Source organism: Ostrinia furnacalis, unplaced genomic scaffold (assembly GCF_004193835.3).
Source record: "Ostrinia furnacalis isolate ACB-3 unplaced genomic scaffold, ASM419383v2 OfSCF2609, whole genome shotgun sequence".
NCBI lineage: Eukaryota > Metazoa > Arthropoda > Insecta > Lepidoptera > Crambidae > Ostrinia > Ostrinia furnacalis.
The window spans coordinates 633,882-640,947 of record NW_021132848.1 but is presented as its reverse complement, the minus strand read 5'-3'; the positions used below and the strand labels follow the sequence as shown (position 1 = coordinate 640,947).

Here is a 7,066-nt window from a genome sequence, read left to right as displayed (position 1 = left end):
GTTGCAGAGTGCGCCAAAAGGTTTAAAAAGGTATTTTAAAAATTATTCAAGTAAAATAAAAAAAGTTCAAGCTTACATTAATTTAGTTACATAAATTTTGTATGAATAAAATGTAACAAAATATTTATACAACTTATAAAAAGTTCTTTAAGGCACTTGTTTGTCTGAATTTACTAAGAAATATTTCGAAAACCTTAATCCGAAAACAATGTACTATCGGCAACAGTGTTAACTGTCCATTGCCTGTCATGTCGTCTCGTTCTATCGCAAAGAATCACCATTTGATGAGAGCGAGAGCAAAAACGGAAATGGATAGTTAACACTGTGGCCGTGTGTACTCATTGTTTTCTCTTTACATATATGCAGACTAGTCTAGTAAATAATACTTAGGTGTAAGGAATCAAAGTCGCTAATAATATTTTTTTCATTTTATAATATTGTGGTACCTATCGAAACTAATAACTTAGTCCTAAAACACCTCTCTCTCGTCCCAAACTTCATCTCAGCTTCTTATCGTGGCCGTTCTCCACGAGCTATGGCGGCGTCGCGTCGCCGAGGAGGCGCAACGATCACAACAAAGCTTCGGACGATTTGTAAAAGAATTCCTACGCTCAAAAAGCACTGCAGGTTCTCAAAATACTTGCCGATTATTTCTAGAATCATTCTGATTTGTTTTATGGATAACATATTAATGATTGAATTAATGATATAAACATTTAACAAACAATTAATGATATAACTGTAAATGTTCAAATAATAAAATTGGTATAAAAATACCTAAAAAAAAACATTTGATATTTTAATGAATTATTTTTTACAATTAACTTGAATGAAGTAAAAAATAAACATATTTGAAGTGTAAAGAAATCTCTTTTACCTTTCTATTTAAAAAAAAAGTCTAGATTGTTTTCTTCATAAATGTCTTTAAAACGACGGGTTTAAACCCCAATTACAAGGAAGAAACTCAAAGCTTAGAAAATATAAAAGTTCATCAAAATTTCACGAAACCTCTGAAGATAAAAGCAGATCAAATAAGTTAAGATAGGTCAAAGTCCTCCTTAAATCTAAAGGTTTTCATTCAAGTAACTAACAAAACAATAAGTACCTACTAGATAATCTTGTTGTTAATTAAGTACCTAAGAAAAACATATTTATATTAAATCTCTACTTTGTAAGTAAGTTTTCGTAAACTTCATATCTGAACTTTTAGACAAAAAACGTGAGATTTTAAAATTAAATTGATATAATAGCAGAAAAATAACTAATGAACTAATTATTCGACAAGTTCTTCAGCCTTTTAACTTCTTTAACCTAAAATTTTCACGAAATACGAATAAGTATTTTGGATAATTTGTTTCAACAATAAAGTTATCTAATCAAGCCGCTACAGATGAACATACAGAATCATAAAAACAATTAGAACTCGCCTCTTAATATTCCTTTAAAAGCTTTTATTTCCACTTATTTATGCTAATCCAAAACTCCAGGAGATACGGCAAAAATATCACGACACGGGTCCCCATAAAATGGCATAAGCGAGGAAACTTGAAACAAAATTTTTGCCGTTTGCCGTTACTTACAACCTCCGCGAGGATTCCGTTTTGATGTTAAGTACACGTATGTTTTTGAAGTCTGAATTAGATGTTTAATTAAATAAATGGCTGTTGTTTGTTATATTAAATTTATATTTTGAATAGGTTAATATTTTTTCTTTATCAACGATGGAACCTCTTTTGGCGTAGGTGCATCTCACCTGAAGGAAAGTGATGATCAGGCTGATGAAGGTACTCGTAGCAACGAGCTCACACGGAATCCTCAACCACAGAGGAACTGGTTATCTTATCTCCAACTGCCGAAACACAACAATACTGTTAAATTAAGGGTGACAGGCATACTTAAGCAAGATTGTGGAAGCTGCCAGACGGACTTAGAACACGTGCTACCACCATCTACTATAATCGAAAAGAAAATGACATCTTCACTGAGAATGAAACTCAGGATCGTGAGGCTAGACGTATAGTCTTACCGGCTCTAGACCACAAAGTCGGTTAAATCTTCATCAAGATGAATCTTCCAATTTATTTGTGTTTACAATATTTAGGTACCTAATTAAACTGACAAGAAACCACAGGAGATAGGTACAATATAATCCTTCTAGGTCTGTATTAACTACGGTTAAACCAAAAATAACAATGGATCACGAAGCTGAGCCAAAGTAAATATTGTTTCATTAACTAACATTTAGCCTGATGTGATCCTTCAAGATACATCTTGCCACTAAGCCGAATGGGTCATCTAGTGTGGATGGAAATCCAGACTATCGAATTTATAAATATTTCAGTGTTATTTTATTTTTAATCGAAGTTTAATAAAATTATTATATAAAAGTTTATTCTTTGATTAAATGGCCAATTGACTGGACAACATGCAGTCCTGCACATTATTGTATCTATGCTTCAGTATCTACTATGCGGTGGTGCATGAATGCTTTAAATAATTAATTGCATGAAGTTAATTTACATACTAAGTATTAGGTTTTCCTTTTTGCATCATATTTGCATGACTGTTATGTTCGACCGTACAATATAGTGTTTATAGATAAACGATAAACTGTCAAGAACCTACTTAAAACTATCGTTAGCCAGACAGCTCTACCTATTCTAAAAGTTAAGGAATACTTGACATATCAATATTCAGTAATACCTTAAGATCTGAAACAAGAATTAATAGTTTAAGCTGTCTCGGATACTAAAATCCATTGACAAAGTTTGTGACTTAATTAATCCTCTCAATGAATATTGTCCTAAACTGTTTTATTTTATTTTTAACAACATATTCCTGTTATACCCATTAGATCTAAATTATCTCATTGCCTTTCGATAGCATTATCCGCCACTTAATACATTTACGACATCGCGGGCCCACCAAAACATTTGTCGAGTGCTAACAACAAGCCTGTCATAAGATTTAAGTGTGCAATAACACATAGCTAACGACTCCTCTTTTCTGTAATCTGTGAAATAAACGTGACAAAAGACGATGTTGCCATCTCGAGATAAACGTCTGAGAGCCCGCTTTCTTCATCCCACGCATTATTATGTTCGAGGACGTCAAATATTATGGAACACGTATTAGATAAGTAGTTATTTGTTAGCGCCAAGTTATTTTTATGGTAGCGCATTTTCTTACATAACTTTTCAACTCCTATCATTGGAGGTCCGAAAATATTTCTCATACAATTTGATACCATAATGATCATTCTTCATAAAAAAATTTAAACCTACATATTTAAAAACATAATCATTGATATTCATAATATCACTAATCATACACTTAGTTTTTACTAATATTTGTTTTCATATATTTTTCTATACTAATGATCCAAACTCATAATCATTCGAATAAATAACTATAATATTCATAAATATGATGTATCCTAATATTTGTTTTCATAAATTTATTACTCATAAGTGTATTTATCCATATTATTGAAAAGGGTGCCCTCTCAGACGCATAACATTTTTCATCATAATTTAGTTCGGCATAACAGTATTTGCATAAAGTTTTTTCGCATAAACTTTGATATGCATAGTTATCTAAATGCATAATGGTTTCTTAGGCATAATAATAACTTTGTCTAATTTTCAATACCATAATTTAAATAATCATAAATGTAAAGAACATAATTTTTATATTCCTAAAATTTGTTTTGAATAAAATACGATAGTCATAATGTAATTATTTATAACATTTAAAGTCATAAATATTGTCTATAAGAGCAACCAACATTGAAGAGTAAATAATTATGTATTTGTGATGTTGCGAACGTTCCTCCTTCCACCTTTATACTCTTTCGGCCTATAGATTTGTAAAAACTAAATTCTTATGTCATTGTAATTTTTGTTCTTTTGACCTGTCTCTTAGAAAACTTAAGCTCGTGAAAATACATTCTGTTTGATCTCGAATCCCTCTTATCTATTATAACGCACATAATACAGTCCACATTTCTTTTACAACATTAAGCTTGCCTGGTCTGGAATTATGTAGATCCCGACTGGCCGTGGTCTCTTCCACGTGGTACTAGTCTGCCCTATACTAGAGTGTAATTTAAAAGCCGGAGGCGCGGAGGGAGGGCAGCCCTCGCCCGCTGTAACGAGGCTCAGGCGCCCGGGTGAGCTGGAGCGGCTGAGGCTGGTCGCCGAGGCGCCGAAGGCGCCGATGGCGATCCAAAAAGCCGAAGCTGCGGAAGCAAGCGTGGGTGCCTGAGCCTCGTTACGCAAGGGCGGAAGGGCTGCACATCCCGCAGCGCCGGAGACGAGGAGATACCAATGCATGCTGCATGCTTGCTTTCATGCTGCATGCTCTGCATGCTTATCTACTCTATTAAATTATATATGATTTTTTTAAAGATACGAGTATGTCTGTTATAAAGTAAATTATTCTGAACAACAACATTATGAGTTGAAGTATGTTCTTAGTAACAACATTATTAATGAAAACAATATGATCAAAGAATGTTATGAAGAAAAAAAGATCTGAAAATAAAAATTATGTATTTTAAATGGTTCTTGGTAGTAACAGTATTGATAAAAAAATTATGATTACTAACTGTTATGAGCTCCGATGGTAGTAATAAAAATGTATGAATCATAAAAGTATGAAAAATAAAATTATGAAGAGAGATTATTATGAACACAAATCGGTAGTAGGACAAAGAATAGGATTTAGAATTTTATGTGAGCCAATATAGAACCTATTTTTATACAGATGTAGGTAAACAGATCACGTGCCTGCTAAGCGTCTGTATATTATTTTTTAGGATAATCTTTGAAAGTAGAGTCTCGGTTTTTTCGGAGAATTTGATGCGTAGTAACAGGAATCTAAATTTCAGCTTTTTGCATCCTTCATCAATGTGTGTAAGATCTAAGAACTACTACTAACTATTATCGACTGTCTCATTAAAGATGCCCAACATGGAGTAGGCTTGCTTAGATAATCTTCCAACTTTCAAGGCAAATTATTATCTCTTTAAGCCCTAAATATAAATTATGTCTGCCTCCTCATATTAGGTCTTGGAGAAACCTGAGATAACGAGCTATTTCATTAGATCCCTGAGTAAAATATCACTGTTTCCACGATTTGTTTTCTGCGGGATAAAGAGAAAACTTAATTAAAACAAGTATTCTATCATCGTCATTTTTCAGTTATTAATATAGTTAGTACCTAACTACAATGCTGAACGTAAGTCTCAAAGCCTTCTATCGTTCATACCTACAACTATTACGAGGTGTTTATCCAATTGAAAGCCAATCTCAAGGTAAGAATTAAATTATATCGCACCTTTAAATTTAAACCGTTACTAAACGAAATTATCAAATTTTGCAGGAGAGCCAAAATAAGAAAAAAGTCAATGTTTTTTTTCAATACAGTCAAAGGAAATAGTATTTTAAGGCTTCTTAATGAGTTATATGATAGATATGTGCTAACGCTATGTTATGTGATTTACAAAAATAAAATATTTTATGTATAGTATTATTTATTTTGATTTATATAATTATAGTAACACTTTACCATTTACTATTTTTTCATTTTTAAATAAATTACTATTCAAATTGCAGTCCAAATAATGTTACTATATTGAAAACTATTTAAATTTCAATGATAATGGTGATATTATTATACATTTAAATTTTATATCATAGAGTAGGTATTTGTGATGATGTTACAATATTAAAAAATAACAAACATTCGAAATCAACAATATTTTATTACAAATTAAAGATATCCATACAAGCATTTAGCCTAGTTATTTATTAATCAGTCTTAAGACATTTTGTACCTTTAAATCATAGGAAGTATAACTGATAACGAATAAGAAAAAAACACACCTAGCAATTACCTACCAAAAATACATAAAAATTATATTAAACTCAAGTTACAATCTCAGCATTATTTCCCTACCCTCGAAAGGTTGTTCACATACCTACCTTAAATCACTTAATAATAAAAATAATGAACAATATTTTGTGGCCACTGCTCAGAATGGATGTAAGGTTGAGTCTCGTGATACTAAAGAGCTCCTCCTCATAGACATAACCATTAGCCAACAAGTTCGGCGGAGCAGGAAAGCTCTCTCTGCTGCCTGGATTGACTATAAGAAGGCCTATGATTCGGTGCCTCAATCATGGCGGGAGAGGATCTTAGAGTTGTATAAGGTAGATGCAATGAGATCCTTTTTACGCTCATGCTCATGCATGGGGCAGTGGACTACAGTCCTTCGGCAGCCAGGTGGTGGTGAGAGGTCTCCTGATCCATTGAACTTCATAAGGATTGAGCGAGGCATTTCCAGGGTGACAGTTTGAGTCCCTTGTGGTTCTGCCTAGCACTGAATCCTCTTCGCACTCTGTTAAAGGATTCAGGGCTTAGTTATCAGCTACGAAGAGGGGGTGAGGTCATCCGGAAATACGACATCACCTGGAGCAAATAAATGCTTTTAATCTATATTTTATTATAGACTAAAAAAAATGTTTCACTATTGTAAATCATAAAATTTACTCATTGCTTATTGAAAAACTGTAATTAACGAAATAGGCACCCTTTAGTGATAAATATTATTAGACAAGTACCTAAAAAAATAAAGGCAAACTGTGACTATACCAATTGTTACCGTTTACCAAAGAAATTTTATAATGAATTGTGTATTTTTTTTTAAACGAAAACTGTGTTTAAACATATAGTCACACTTTACTCATTAAAACAACTAAACAACTTACCTTTTTTTGTGACGAACGGCCGTTACTATCCAAATAATCACACTATGAATTTAAACTTTCGTCATCACTCCGCAACAAACACGTTCTTACTTGCATAGACCCGTTATTGTATTTAGCGAGCCGTTCAAAGTTTGGCTTAGTAACGTTATGCTTTAACGCTAGATGGCGTTAGAAGGCAATTTTGAAGAAGTGGTCTATTTTATCTTGTAGTTTACGTGTCCTTTAGTAAGATGGCGTTGATAACTCATTTTTGCGAAAAATTCGTTTAGTAACGGTTTAACTTTAAAGGTGCG

At 32.7% G+C, this 7,066-nt stretch overlaps 1 long non-coding RNA gene across 1 annotated transcript; it reads right to left on the bottom strand.

Moving 5' to 3' along the window:
* Positions 1-5,747: 5,747 nt before the first annotated feature.
* On the bottom strand, positions 5,748-7,066 carry LOC114356029 (uncharacterized). Its single transcript, XR_003656155.1, has 2 exons — positions 6,774-7,066; positions 5,748-6,474 (listed from the first exon to the last, which is right to left on the bottom strand). It is a non-coding gene; the product is annotated as an uncharacterized LOC114356029 (long non-coding RNA).